We start from the raw sequence: 16,323 nt of genomic DNA, 5'->3' as shown, positions 1-16,323 counted from the left end.
TTGATTATATACTCTGTAATTTAGTGTATGTAATTTGTATACTGTAAGTGTATATGTATCCACATTCTACACATATGTGCAAACATGCATATATACATATACACGTGCACATACGTTTGCTATTATCTGTACCCCGTAAGTTAGGAATACTACTTTCATTCACTCCAGGGATGCGTGAATGCAAAATTTGTCATTTAGCTTCAGATGAGCTAAAGTTAAATAATTTTTTTCACCATTCATAGGAAATAGAAGAAAAGTCCTATATTTTTCCTCATTTGTTTTGAAATACTGTTAGTTTACAATGTTGTATCAGTTTCTGGTGTACAGCATAGTGTTTCAGTCATACGTATACATACCTATACATTCCTTTTCATATCTTTTTCATTATAGGTTACTACAAGATATTGAATATAGTCTCCTGTGCTATACAGTAGAAACTTGTTGTTTACCTATTTCATATATAGTAGTTAGCATCTGCTAATCATCTCCCAATTTATTTCCCACCCCTTTACCCCCCTGGTAACCATGTTTGTTTTCTATGTCCGTGGGTCTATTTCTGTTTTGTAAATAAATTCATTTGTGTTTTTTTCTTAGATTCCATGTATAAGTGATATCATATGGTATTTTTCTTTCTCTTTCTGCTTTACTTCACTTAGAATGGTGAGCTCTAGTTCCATGCATGTTGCTGCAAATGACATTATTTTATTCTTTTTTATGGCTGAGTAGTATTTCATCATATAAATATACTACAACTTCTTTATCTAGTCATCGGGTTGATGGACATTTAGGTTGTTCCCATGTCTTGACTATTGTAAATAGTGCTGCTATGAACATTGGGGTACATGTATCTTTTTGAATTAGAGTTCCCTCCAGATATATGCCCAGGAGTGGGATTTCTGGATCACAAGATAAGTCTAATTTTAGTTTTGTGAGGACTCTCCATACTGTTTTCCATAATGGCTGCACCAAACTACATTCCCACCAACAGTGTAGGAGGGTTACCTGGAAAAGTCCTATATTAATTCTCACTAGTGTTTAATAAGAACAAATATATGCTTAGTATTAATGTTTCTGGATTATTTATAGATTTGATAGCAATTGACTTATGCATATTAAGAACTATGTTGATTTATAGTCTTTTTCTCTAATTTGAACTTGAACTGGAACTTGAATGTGAGAAATACTGATAACATACTTATCAATTATAAATTTTGTGAAATTACACAAATAAATCAGGCATGGGCTAATTCAATTATATATTTATAAAATTCATTATCATATTTATTAATCTAAGCATTGTTCTTTCAACCTGGTGCCTGCTATGTACTAGACAATATTTAAAAGTATTTACAGAGAAAAAAATTAATATTGTGACTGCTGTTTTGTGACAACTTGATACATTTAGAATGATAAAACCAAGAAAGAAAATATGCATTATTGGTATATTGGATATTTCTATTTAAAACAACAATATTAGCAACAACAAATATACATAGCATTTAACCAAAGTTAAAAAAAATTTTATTTTTCCCTTGGTAGCAAAAATGTGTATTAAAGACTAGAAAGAAAGGGATATAGCTTTTGTTTTACTGCTAAAGAAAAGTGCAGAGCTAAGTCTTACTCTTGAATGCTTATCGTTTAGATACAGACTTTGAATGAGCAGCTAATAGCTAAAATTATTTAGGAGATAAAAATTGGGACTGTGAGGATTAGCTTTAATTTTAAGTATCCATAATTGAAGTGCCACATTATGATTTTAATGTTATGATAATCTTGTTAACAAGCTGTTGTGTATATACTGTCATGTTTTAATGTAGTTGCAAAGCTTAAGTAAACCATAAAGTAAATTGCTTTTTGAATCAGGCTTTACAAGTGGAAAATTAGTGGTTTACATGTTTTGAATACATATTTTGTAATTATATTTGGCATTTTCTACAACTTAAGAAGAATAATAGAATAGGCTTATAGGTAATTCATTATTTTTTATAAGTACATTAGTATACTTTGTTATTACTCATTCTAATTAATTTGGGTTAATTCTGTATATATTATAATACAATAGCTGATTCTATGTTTTTTCCATAATATTCTTCTCTTCTGGAAGAAATACATTTACAGTTTAGTTTTTCTGTTTTTCCTTTCTCATATATTAGCACATTATGTTTAACAGAAAATTAATACATTTTCTTATGTATTATTTCTACAGGTTATTATGATGTACACTAAATTCCATCCTTTGGAAGTGATTGTGTTTTATTCTGTTTTTTAAGAAAAAAAAGTGTCCCATTCTGACAGGTGGTGAAGATAGCTACTAAGTTAGATACTAAGGTACTAAGAAAGCTACTAAGTCCAAAGAGTAAATCCTTTCAGGTTTCTGGGTCATATGGTCCCTACTGAAGCTGTTCAGCTGTGCTGATACAGTGCAAATGCAGCCGCATAGACAGTATGTCGACTAATGGATGTAGCTGTGTTGTTGTGGCTGTGTTCTAATGAAATTTTATTTATGGAAATAGGCAGCCAGCTGGATTTATCCCATGAGTCATAGTTCACTGACCCCTGGTTAAGAAGAATCCTGACATAAACCAATTAAAATAAATTTCAAAGAATTGTTTGGTGTGTGTGTGTGTGTGTATATATACATATATATATAATAAATGAATTTGTGATTTTCTCTGATAAATTAATACTAAAATGTACTATGAAGCTCTTCCAATTTTATTAATAAGCATGACTGTAGAAAATTTACTGAAGTGTCTTATCTCCCAATTTCTGGGCTGTTCCTTGCAATTGAATAAGTTATGTTTCCTAGATTACTCATGCGAGTAAACAGGCATGATTAAGAATTAGATCACCAACTGTGATTCTAAAATCACCAATGTTCAATGCCACTGAATCAGCTAGCATTAATTTGTTATGCTTATGGTTTGTAGTCAAATAGTGGGCTAACCACTGAAGAACCATGCACGTTATGAAGCAGTATAATGTTATTCTTCAGTTGGACACTAGTTAACCACAATGTGTTACCAATAAAAATACAATATTGTGATATTTTAATTTATCAATTATTTTTATAAATGAATGAAGAATCCTGGCATCTACTGAAGGACATACATGCTATCTGATATTGATTGGAAAATATAGATTGTGATGTGCTCTCTAGTCCATTATTTTAACTCCTTTATAAAGTTTTGTACCTTTGGGTCTATCCAAGGTGTATCTTCTATTTCAAAAATTTAATCAATCAGTGTTTATTTAATAAATCAATGAATAATGAATAAACATTTTCTTCCAGTTTACAAAGAATATTTTTTTCTAGGATTCAGTGATTTGCTATATTGGATACTCTCAACTCGTTTTTAAAAACTGCTCCTGATGTTTAAAGTTCCATCTACCTAATATCTTCCAAGGAGCCTCCTAAGAAATTTAGTGAATTTAGTACATGTCCTAACTTTCAGCCCTACAGTTCTCTCCCATTTTAAAGGCCATTACTTTGGCTGGTAAACAGAAGAAATGATACTAGTTATTTTATTTAGAAGTCTTCTGTAACATCAACTTCCATCAAGTTTTAATGGAAATGGATGTTTGTCATTGGACCGCAGAGGTGATACTTTTAGTCGATATCTGTGCGATGTTTACAAACCAATTATCTTGCCAGTATCTTCCTCTATCTTCCAGGAGAGTTTAGAGCAATCTTTTTTTTTTTTTTTTTCTGATGGGGAAGAAAAATGATTTACAATAAGGTTAAATTACTTACTGGTATTATATTTGTCATTGTCATATTTTTCCTTCGTATTTCATTTATTCCTTCGGCCCATGTATAATTTCACATTCTGTGAGGGAGTATTGCTTGGGACATTTCTCACCCAGGGCTGAGAATTGTGTTGAAATTTAAGCAGTTTAGATGAAAAAGCTGTTTGAGAATAAGATTTTTTTCTTTTTAATAGTAAAACAAGATTACAAAATTTTTTCACTGTAAAGAAATAAATTACTAGGTTTGAGAGATAATTATAGCTAAATGATTGCATATGAATAAAATATTTTAAATAATTTAAAAAGCAATAGCCAGTTTAAGCCAGTTAGTACCATTAATTGAAAGCTGAGATCACTCCATTAAAATTAAAGTCTATTTTTATTTGGTAAGTAATGCAAGACTTGTCCTGCAACTCGTATTTCTTAAGGATTATACTACTCATCTGAAATTGTTAGAGAATCAGTGCTTCCACAAAAATATTTTCCTGTTTTTAAGGGTCATGACATATTTTTGTCACATATATGGGTGATATAATTATTCCGTCAAGATATCTTGATGGCATTAACCCTAATAAATACTATTTGCAACCTACAACTGTATAAGCAAGCTAAGGTTATCTGGACATGTCTAAATTATTACATGCTTCTGGTTATTTATTATTTTTATCTGCTTATATATAATAACATCTACATTTTAAATATGATGATGCATAGAAATAGTACATTTAAATAAATTTACAGTCAATTTAGGCTATGAATGTATTCCTTAACCTAAATTTTATATTTTATATCCCCATAAGTATGTAACATGGTAGATTATTTGAACTTTACTCAATCCAGGGTGATTTGTTAATGTTAGGTACACAGGTTTTAAAGTGCACTCTGGAAAGAAACCCTCAATGTTTGAAAACATATAACTATTAAACACACACACACGCACACACAAAGCATATACTTTACACGTATACATAGGTCTTGTAGTTTGATTCAAATTGAATAGCCTTGAATTTCTTACTTCATTCCAGGTTTATCTTGTGCTAGGGAAAGTGATTATAGTTTCCATGTATGTTTACTAAAAACAAAAGTAGGCAAGCCTTTTTCTGTTCTCGATTATTCATATCAGGTCAGTTATAGGGCCTGCCAAGTACCAAGTATGGGCAGGGTGCCAGAGTAGAAGGGTGACAAGCCCTCACTCTGCTTTCAGAGCATAATGCCCAGGAATAGTTCTACCGGTGAAAGAGATGGCTTTTAGAAAGTGTTTAGATAGAATCCAGTAATGTGCATAAAATTGTATAAGTCATTAGTGTGTGTTTATTAATTTTAACATCATAAAAGAAATTAAAAACCAGTGGAGAGGAGCAATGGGTAAAGCTGAAAACCTGGAAATAGTCACAGTTAGGGGGTTATTGATAAGGAAAGAAGGAAGTTACTGTCAGGAATGTATGTTTTTGTTGTAGTGATTTTTAAGATTTCAGTTTGTATTCAGTGATTTTCTGATCTTGATTGGTATTCTTGAAGTATGTATGTATCAGGTTTTTTTCTTTTTGGTTTTAATTGATTTCTTTAAGTTAGTGACCTCAGGCTCCTCATGTGTGATTGGAAAAGAAATAGTGTTAGGGTTTATAAGGAATGTCTGTAGCTGAGAATTATAATGAGCCTTAACATAAACTTTGAATTTCAATCTGTAATTTGGAGATTATAATTTAGGATAAATTATATATATATACACATATATACATAAATATTTGCAACATAGTTGTTTTCTTTTTTAAAAAATGTTTATCAGTAAAGCTTTTTATTTTTTGTAGTTATGTTTTCTAATAGAACTTTTAAAATTTGTGTGTATATTGGGTGAAATTCAAAATACTGATTGACCAATATTTTGTAGTAACTGTAAATTGAAAATAACTTTAAAATGGTATAAAAGTAAAAAAAATTAAAAGTACTAATTGATAGTACAACTTACTGAATTTTAAGAATTAATTTATATTTTATATGCAGGAGCCTTGGATCTCATCTATGACATTTTAGAGAATTTAAATAAGAATGAGGGCTTTGTTATCACACTAAAATATTTATTGTTCTGAGCAATGTTTATATTTCTGATCACAACATTTTTATCTAAAAGGGTGACTCCAGTATAATAGATTCAAGGTCACTGAAAGAACAATAGCACTGAAAGTTTGTGGAGATAGCTACTCATGCATGGTTCATTTTTCTCAAATATTTATTAAGTTCTTAAGTGTGCAAAGCACAGGTTGGCATGAGAGATATAATTATGAGCAAATTTTCATGAGCGTTACCATCATGGTCTAATGAGAGAGGAGGCAGGCATTTATCAAATAAATGTATATTAAACTGTAACTAAGATAAGCCTCCAAAGGAGAATTGTGTTGGTAAGACTGTAAATTACAGGACATTTGACAAGGAAGATTCCCCAAGGGAGTTAATTGAGCTGAGATCTGAAGAGGGGCTAAGAGGCTATGGGCCAAGAGAAGAGCTCAAGGCATTCATGGGAGATCACTGTGGTACACAGTTCTTTGGGAATGTGGTGCAAAAAAGGAACCTCAGCCACTCATGACCTCCAGTTACCACTAATTCACCTTGTAGTTCAGCAGAACTTAGCATTACCAAACGTTTACTTGGGTCATTCTCTTCTCTTGTTTTCTTCTTTTTTCTCATATACTGCATTCCATTAGAATCCATCAGAAAATATTGTTGACTTCCTTTAAACATTTATCTAGAATGATGTTCAAACTTAGTAGTTCTGAACCTTGGATGTACATTGGAATCATCATGGGGACAAATGGAGTTTAAAAAGGTCAAATTTCTAAGCCAAATTCCAGATCAATTTAATGAGAAATGTGTATGTGTATGTGTTGGGGAGGCTTTGGTTAGCGTCAGTATTTTTAAAGCATCCCAGATGATTCCAGAATGCAGCCAAGGTTGAAGACTACAGTCTGTTCTCCACAAAGCAGCCAGACTGATCTTATTAGTTTGTCAGATCATATTTCTTTTCTGCTCAAAATCCCTCAATGACTCCCTACTTCATCTAAAGTAAAAGAGAAAATTCCTACAATGCCGTATATAATTCAGATTTTCTTAACTGCCTCCCTGACCTTATATTTTATGACTCAATTTCTACTTACTTACTTCCAGCCAGAGTGGCCTAAGTATTTAGAAATTAAACAACAAATTTTAAAACAACCATGGTTCAGAGAAGAAATCACAGGGGAAATTAAAAAATAAATTTTTGAACTGAAGAATAATGAAAATAAAACATCAAAATTTCTCAGATGCAATTAAAGCATAATTTAAGGAAATTTTACAGTTACTTTGGAAGATAGTTTTATAGTTTATTATAAAACTAAACTACCTTTACCATTTTTACTGTATTTGAAAAAGGATTATGGATATATAAATCATTATTTTAAACAACAAAAATGTTTTACAAAATTGTATAACTGATATGATTCAGAACAAGGCAAGAATGTCCTCTCAACACTTCTTTTCAATACTGTAATGGAAGTGCTAGCTAATGCAATGAGACAAGAAAAGGAAATAAAATGTATACAGACTGGTAAAGACTGGAAAGGAAGAAATAAAACTGAATTTGTTCACAGACAACATGGTAGTCTAAGTAGACAATCTGAAAAATATTGACAAAAAACAACAAATTATGTAATTCCAAATATATAACATTCTTGAAAAGGCAAAACTAGAGACAATAAAAAGGTCAGGAGTTGCCAGGGGTTTGGGAGGAAGATATGAATAGGAGGAGCACAGCAGATTTTAGGGCAGACAAACGGTTCTGTGTGATACTATAGTGGTAGACACATGTCATTAGACTTTTTTCAAAACACATAGAATGCAAAACACTGAAGGTGACCCTTAATGTAAACTATGGACTTTGGCTGATAAAGATGTGTCAGTGTTGGTTTATCAATTGTAAACCATGCAATAGTCTGGTGCCAGGTATTTATATTAGGGGAATCTGTATGTGTGTGATGGGAGGGGAAACTCTTTACTTTCTACTCAGTTTTGCTGTGAATCTGAAACTGCTCTAAAAACTGAAGTCTATAAAATATTTGTAAATAGTAGAAACATTTGGTTAAAAGATATCACAATAGATGGTATACACATATCCAATAGGCACATGAAAATGCTCAGCATCATTGATCATTAGGGAGAAACAAATTAAAACAATAGTGAATACTTACTTATACAAACTGAAATGACTAATATTAAGCAGACTGACAGTAACAAAATTTTGGTGAGGATGTAGAACAACTGCCACTTTGATTTGTTGGTGGAGCTCGATTAAGTTTTATTGTTATTGACTCCCAATTAATTTCTATTATGTCCAGAAAATAAAATCTCTAAGATGTTAATCTTTGAAAGTTGGTTTTTGTCTTAGCACATGGTTTATCCCTGGTGAACATTTCATGTGCACCTGACAGGAAGGTTTTCTCTCCAATCGTTGTGTGTAATGCCCTAGAACGTCAATTAGAGGAGGTTTATAGTGTTATCTAGAGCATCAATACCGTTACTGATTTTTATTTATTTAAATATGTTTTTCTGAGAGAGAGTTGTTAAAATCTTCAACTATAATTTGAGATTTATCACTTTTCTCTGTTTGGTTCTAACAGTTATCATTCCATACCCGACTCCCCACCCCTACCCCCTATTTTTTTCCTATCTGCCTTTTGGAATTTTTTAGCATCACTGTTTAAGCCACCCGCATACCACTAGAACTCTGCGTGTGTCCAGTAGGGAAACAGACATGTGTCTGTCCTCTTAATTTTCCAGTTATAATCCCTTCCCCCATGCCAGTGATGCCTGAAAGTTTTGCTGATTTCTCCTCAACTCATCTTGAAAACCTTCTCCTTTCTCAGGAACTTTAATTTGTGTAATTTTCCTTGCTTTTTAGGATCTCAACTGCCTCTAAAAATATGATGTTTGTGGTTTATACAGCTTTTTTCTAGTTTTTGACAACAGGGGCATTGATTGTCCTATGGGACCTACTACATTCTGCCTAGAAGTTTGGAGTCCCTTGCTGTCCACCTTAACACATTATTTTGGTGATCAAAATTATGTACAGGTTGAATATAAGCAATTATATGTTATTATAACTTTAAAGGAAAACAAACTTGTATTTTTGGTTTGTTTTATTTATTTCAAGCAGAATATTTAGTCCACTGTTTTTTTTTTTTTTTTAACTCTAGTTCTCTCTGCAGTACAGGCATATGAGCTTTCATTTCAAGTTCTCTTCTACTTACATTCATGCCTTTAGTGACCTTACCTAGTTGTTTTGCTTTTATTCATGGTCTGTGTGTTAGTGTCTCCTAAGTCCGTATTATCTGCCACGTCACCCTCTTGAGCCCCAGGCCCATAGCTCTAAATGCTTATTTGACATTTGCATATTTGCCAGGCACATCATACTCCATTGTCTAAAACCAAAATTCGTTTGCTTTGCCTTTTAATTAGTCTCCTGCCCTTCCTGTGTTCTATTTTGGGCTCTGTCCCTAGGACTGACTGTAATTTTTAGTAAGTTCTTTAGCCTTTATGAGCCTTATTTTTCAAAACCCTTTTCAGTTTATATTTCGTTTAAATGAATCGAAATAGACCTGGGCCATTGCCTATTTTCCCAAAATATTTTAGCAAATGCCAAGTTCATATTTATCTTTTTCTTAAAACCAAAATAGTATACGTTCAGATTACCTCACATATAAATGAAATAATTCACTACTTTGATAAGAATTAGTTATTAACTGGTCAAGTTAAACAAGGAACAATTAAGGATAACTTGGTCCTCAACTCAGTTCAATGCTCAAAATGTAGGTTTAAAATCCTAAGAAATCAAGCTAAGTTAGTTTTAATTGGACTTTTTATATGACCACTTAAGCAGTTACTTTTCCTAAAGTGACTGTTTTTTTTACAACTAGAATATTCAACCTGTTATCCTCTAATTTCTTTAATTCTCTTCTCTCAGGGAAGAGTGCATACCATCGAGTGTGCTACACCTGGTTGAACACAATCAAATGGCTTAGACCTTGGTGTAGAAAGATTAATACCAATGAGATTCTGTAGAGATGATGTCCAAGACACATTGTAGGATGTGTCTAATTTAAGTTTTATGAAATAAATGCACTTATTTATTTTTCTTAATTAATTTATATAGCATGTTAAAATCCTCACAAATAGTGAGTTTTAGGACAGAGTTTTAGAACATCATACCATAAGATGTAACTTGCAAAATCATGTTTGGTTCCTTTCTATTTTTTGTTACTATTATATTCACAGGTGTGTCTATTCCTGAAGAAATTCTGTATGTGCTTTTATGTGAAATGAAGTTTTTTGGTGTCCTTAAAATCTGATCCTTGGTCAATGCTGGTAATACTTAAGGAACAGGTGTTATTTAAACAAAGCTCAGTTATATTCCATTGTATTCACTCATTTCTTCTCGCTCAAAGATGTCTGCATTAAATGAGAATTAGGATTAAGAGAGAACATTTAACATATTAACAAATTTGGTTTTTTTCTAAATAGAATGTGGTAAGTCTTTTTATAAATCAGTAGAAATGATATTTTATTACTATTAGGACAATTATTCATAAAGCTAATCCAGCTTAAAAACCATTTAAATTAATTTTTTACTTCAGTGACAGAATTCACTTTAAAGATGGTCTTAGGGGATAGAATTCAGGGAGAGGTGCAGTGGCATTTTCAAGCATTTTCTAAAGATCATTTTTAATTTTTTGACAAAGATTTTAGCACTTTTATAAAAGTTACCTATTTTGACAAAATTGACAGTGGAACACATGATAATATGTAAGCATCAGTGAATATACCAGTAAATGACAGTCTGCAGACATAAATTTCAAAACTACTTTGTACACATGGAGACTGCTTTTTAGCCATGTTTTATTTAATAACTTAAAGGAGAAAAAAACCCTACAGCTTTGTAATCAGGAAGAGTACAATATATGCTGTTAATCATTTTTTAAAACATTGGAGAAGACACTTTTTTTCCCAGAATGCTTGTCATCTCTCCATTTCTATGTAGTTCCATTTCTATGTAGTCCCATTTCATAGATTTTGGATAGTATGCGTGCGCATATTTCCATTATCAGAATATACATTCAGTCATGTTATCGGGAGCCGTTGCCATTACAAGTAGTTCTAAAACACCTTTTGATTAATCTCTTTGAATTTTTTGTCCTACTATTTTTACCCCTAATACAAAATAATACTTCAGGAATCCTTATGTTGTGTATGAAGGAAGAACATGAAACGAGATTGTTTTGGTAACTCAGTGATATATTATAAAGAAGAGTATTTCCTGTAGTGTAGTCCAATTACAAAATAGTAAAACAGGAACAAAACACAATAAAGTGTTTTTCTATTTGTTTCAGTGAGTTTAGCACAGCAGGAATTGTGGCATTCCTCCTGGCTGGTGCGCCAAGTCTGCAGTTTGAAATGTAACTGCAAATGGGAGTTATTTTAAAGACATCATATATAAGCTAATAACCTTAGCCATATAAATGAGATAATTATGCAGCATTTAATATATTTAATTTGCTTTTATTGTAATAAATTCACACCTTTGGTTTGCGAAAATAATGTGTTTATTTGAAAAGAGTAATAAACTAGTATGTTGAAGACATGTAAGAACAAAACTTTGAATCATTTAAATGCTGCTTTTGCCTGCACCAAATTTTTTGCAGATGTCTATTTACTTGACTATATATATCTTGATGAACCAATTCAGTTTAGTTTGAGGAAAAAAAATGTTACTAGTTATGTAAATTAAGCAACAACAACCATAATTTTTAAAAATAGATGTAGGATCCAAAAGAACTTTTGAAGAAAAAACCTGAAGTCATTTCAGAGTTACACCTTGGACTATAGCCTGAGAGGAAAAGTATGTTCGTTAGAGAATTTTGTAGAAATTTAAAACATACATATTTTTCATGGTAAGAGGTCTAGATTTCAGAAAGATCGGCCAAGGCAAGAAGGGTAAGTAGAACTCTGATATCTACACTAACGAGATAAGATCCCAAAAGTCAGGGTCCCAGACGGTGAGTCTTGAAAAGATAAAGCTGGTAGTCTTGATAACAGAAATGCCCGAGGAATATATATGGGACACCCAAAGGGCTGCGAACGGTACTTTAGTAGAAATTGCTTCTGACCCAGGGGCTCCTTGTATATTTCTAGACCACGTCCAGTGTTCTTACTGGGGGAGAGATGGCCTGAGCCTGTGTGAGAGTGTGCTCAGTGGTTCCTGGTAGGATGGCCCATTGTATGTCAGTGTGGAGACTGTAAGTGAGTTTAGACAGAAACGTTTAGGCGTGCCCTCTGACGTTTTGGCAGTTCTTATTCAGGCAGAAGAAAAATTTGTCTTAATTAAAGCTTATGTTCACAAGTTCATAATTAAATAGTTTAAAAAACCTGAAAGATTTCACTAAGAGCCAACTGTCAGAATCGTGCTGTATCCAACTACAGATTTATCTGAAGGGCATTTCACTGCCAACCTTTTGGAATATGTAGTCTGAACAGTGTGACTCCGTGTCTTTCCCTGTCAGTCATACCTCTACCCACTACGATCTGGCTTTATTTGCATCTATTTTTCTATTAGCATCAAAGTAAAAGCTCAGTTGACATACCGATGTATTTTAATTTGATTTATTTTATTTATCATTTACATTCTGCTTACTTCTAAAATAAATTAAAAGGGGGGCTGTTTGCATGAACATAAGACGCTGCTAGTCAAATAATAAACAGCACTTATTGCTTATTGCAAAGTAAACAATTAAGAAAATAAGAAATTTTAAAAAATGCTAGACAGTGAATAGTTATCATATGTGACTGAAAATGTGATCAGAAAAGAAGACAAACCATAGCGCAGGTTCACAGGACACAGGGAAACAGGGAGATAAGAGAGAAGACTCATCCTCTGCATTTGCTGCTCCCTCTGCCCCCAGACATCTGTGTGCTTTGGTCCCTCTCAGTCTTCACGTCTCCTCTCTGAGGAACTGGAATGTTACCTTCTTAGGGACACCTTCCGGGCTGCTATCTAAAAATACCCCACCTGACAGCATCAGCATTTCTTGTCCATCTCTCCTAATTCATTTGTCTCCTGAGAACTCATGCCTGTCTGATTTACTGTCTGTATTACTTGCGTATATTTAATGCATCTCCCGTGATAGAATAAAGTTCTATGAAGGCAGGAAATTTTGTGTGTTTGTTCTCTGTGTATCCCTAGCATGTAGAACTATTCCTAGGGCATTGCAAATACTTAGTATTTGTTGAATGAGTGAATAAATGAATAGATTTAATTATTATATTTTACATACATGCCTACAGATAGGGACAGAGGTAGGCTGTATTGCAGAAATCTGAGAATGCAGGACATACAGATGATAAATATGAAGACATAATTGAAGCCATTTGTAGAATGAAACAAAAAGATCACAGTAGGATCTTGAAGGTCTCCAATATTTAACAATTATTTATGAAAAGTGATGGGAAAACAAAAGAGACTGGGGAATGGCCAAATAGGCAATGGGAAAATGTAGGGTTTTCAAAGTTGGAAGAGAGTGTTTTGAGATGCAGAGGGTAGCCATCTTTTATTGAATGTTTCTGAAAGTTCAAATAAGAGGAGACCTGAAAAAGTATTCTCTGGATTAAATGGTGTGGAGATACTTAATAACATGAGCCATATCCGTGGAGAAGGAGGAGCAGACGCTAGTCTGGAATAAACTGTGGAATGAATGAGTACGTGAGCAGGAGAGAAACGGGGACAGTCAATGCAGACAACAGATTTCTTTGGCCTTTTGACTTTGCGTAGGAGGGAGGAGATGTAGGATTCAGGGAAGCATGTTACCAGACTGGAGTGATGGAAAATTATTAGATGCTCATAAGGATGTTCCAGGAAATAAAAGAACAGGTGAAATGTGAAAGCATGTGACTTTAGAGAAGTCTACACAGAAGGTGCTGGAATCCACTGAATTTGTAGGGGTTATTCCCCTCTGGTAGGAAGAGGGCCAGAAACACCATCATGAGTAGGGGTGGGAGGAAAGACAGTTGTTATTACAGACAGGTTTAGAGAATTGGTGGCAGTACTCCTGAAGGCTTTTATTTTGTCACAAAAAAATGGAAAGAAAGGTTATGTGCTGAGGATAAAGGAATGGAACAGAAACGGCTTAGAAATCGGGAAGAAAGATGAAAGTTTTGAACAGTTGCTCCCAAGAGTGGGAAGTTGACGAAAGAAATGTGTTGCATTTCTGTGGAGTCTTGAGAGCTCAGTTACCTGGGGACACCGGCTATATTATGATGCTGGTTTTCTGCATGTACGTATGTTTTTCTCTGTGGACATGAATGTTTTCATCCAGAACATGAATTTTCTAAGAAAAGCATATGGAAGAACTGAGTAACAAGGAGTTAGGCATCTTTATAAATGGTTCTTTAAATTGATTAAAAATGGAGTTCAAGCCAAGTCAAACAAGGGGTAAACTAATAAAGAAAAGTTGAAGGACCCAATAATAGTAACAGTTGTAATTTGTTGCTTATTTACTGTACGTCAAGACATTTTTTAAATACTTTACATACAATTACTCACTTAATTCTTGTGACAATCCTATGAGGTAGGTATTATTATTAAATTCAAAGTATTATTCTCACATTAATTGTACAGTTAAGAGAAGCATGCCTAAGGTCACGCAGATAGTAAAGAGCAAGTCACGGACTTGAACCATCTGATGGTCCAGTTCTGGTGTCGTCACGTGAACCACTTTGCAGCACAGAGTATAGCAGAGGTCTTGAACAACATTGAGACCAATACTAGTGGGGGAACTGAGCAATCAAAATGAGAGGCTCAGAGATTCATGTTGGAATTGAGGGATGTTTGGATTAGGAAATTCAGAGGGAATACGCTTTAAAGTGAAACAAGGTTCTGGTTTTGGCATGTGAATTTATATTTTTTCCTGCTCTCCTCCAACGGAACAATTCAACACTCCAGGTATAAAATACTTCCGTCACACTTACTGAAGATTATGTTTTTCATGTATCATTCTTGAAACATAGGAGTTTTGATAAGTCACTGAGACCCTAGTAATTTGTTATGGATTTTTAAGAAACTGGATTAAAGTATGCTCAGTGAAAACTCCATGGGAGAGCATCTTGAGGTAATAATCTCAAGAGATGGGTCAGACTGGGATAAAGACCAAAATCACAGAGTAGCAATACATGTTTATTTCACGTTATGATGGATCACATAGTTTTTTACTTCACCTTTGTTATTTCAGATAACTAGTTTGGACTTTCAGAAGGTAATTTTTTTTTTCAGGATGAGAATTTATTCATGCAGGTATAAATTTGCCTTTAGAAGTTACTGTCATATACTCAGTAATTTTTGTGGAAATTTGCTGGTTGATCACACAAATCAGGGCCACATTTTATTGCAAGGTTAGGATAATCATTAGTGATTCTTAAGAAACACTATAGTTACTCAAATGTATGAACTTCCTGGGAACCTAATTTTAGTTGATGTAATGTGCCTCTCTGACCATTGCATAAATCCTGGGCCCCATGTTGATGTCCATGGGTGAGGAGGGGAGGGGTACCACTGAGGTGAAGCACACGAGCTCCCAGGGCCGCCAAGCTTGGCATGTTTGAGGACTCGGAAGAAGGTAGTGTCGATGGCGCTGGGTGGCGGAAGATGAGCTCTAAGTGTGTATACGACCTGTTGGCTATGGAAACAAGTATGAATTTTATTTTACAACAATAAATAACAAGTGGACACTTCTAATCTCTATTCTTTTCTATAGATAGAAAATTAAGATTCAAAAAGTTTCAATCATTTGCAGGTGGGAATTCTCTTAAGTGACAAAGTTAAAACTTATACTCTTGCCTGCTTGACACTAAAGTCTGCTATTTTTTCAGTACCACCTTTAGTTCCTGGTACATAGAAGATTATTCAGCAAATGTTTGGAACATATATGGGCTGTATGGTATGGCGGGTACAGTTTAATTACTGTAATGAATATGTCTTAAGTTTTTTAGAGGTGTTTATTTAGTAAAATCTAACAATAACAAATGTTTATTGTGATCTTCCTGTTTTTCAATACTGTGCTAAGTACTTTGCATGGATCGTCTTGTTTCTCCCTAATAATAATCCCGTGATATAGGTGCTATTATCATACCCATTTTCTGTATAAGGAAGCTGACATTCAGGCGGTGAAGACACTTGCCCATGGTGTACACTGAAGGGGTGGTAGATGCATAATAGCAAAAACTATTTCACCATTTATTGGACTGTCACGGAGAATTCTGTTAAACCATGGTTTATTAGCTTAGTCTGTGGTTACCCTAAGTGTGGTTAGTTTTTATAAAAATAAAATAAAATAAAATGAAAGCCTCTAAATCCTCTTCTCATTGATCTTTTCCAAGATATTGCAGAGAGACGGCTCAGAGATCTAAATGAGGAGAATGGCTCTGGAGAAGTAGATGTCAGAGGGGATGGTCTAATGTCAGTTAGGACTATGTCCTTATTGGGAATATGGCCAAATAAGG

General features: G+C 33.6%; 1 protein-coding gene across 3 annotated transcripts in view; it reads left to right on the top strand.

Annotated features, from left to right (window-relative positions):
* DPYD (dihydropyrimidine dehydrogenase) overlaps nt 1–16,323 on the top strand; it is a 720,294-nt gene that overhangs the window by 105,085 nt on the left and 598,886 nt on the right. The gene's annotated exons all lie outside the window — the stretch shown is intronic.

The sequence above is a fragment of the Camelus bactrianus genome, chromosome 9, assembly GCF_048773025.1.
Source record: "Camelus bactrianus isolate YW-2024 breed Bactrian camel chromosome 9, ASM4877302v1, whole genome shotgun sequence".
Taxonomy (NCBI): domain Eukaryota; kingdom Metazoa; phylum Chordata; class Mammalia; order Artiodactyla; family Camelidae; genus Camelus; species Camelus bactrianus.
The sequence above is the reverse complement of the archived record's forward strand: the minus strand, read 5'-3'. Positions and strand labels throughout refer to the sequence as shown.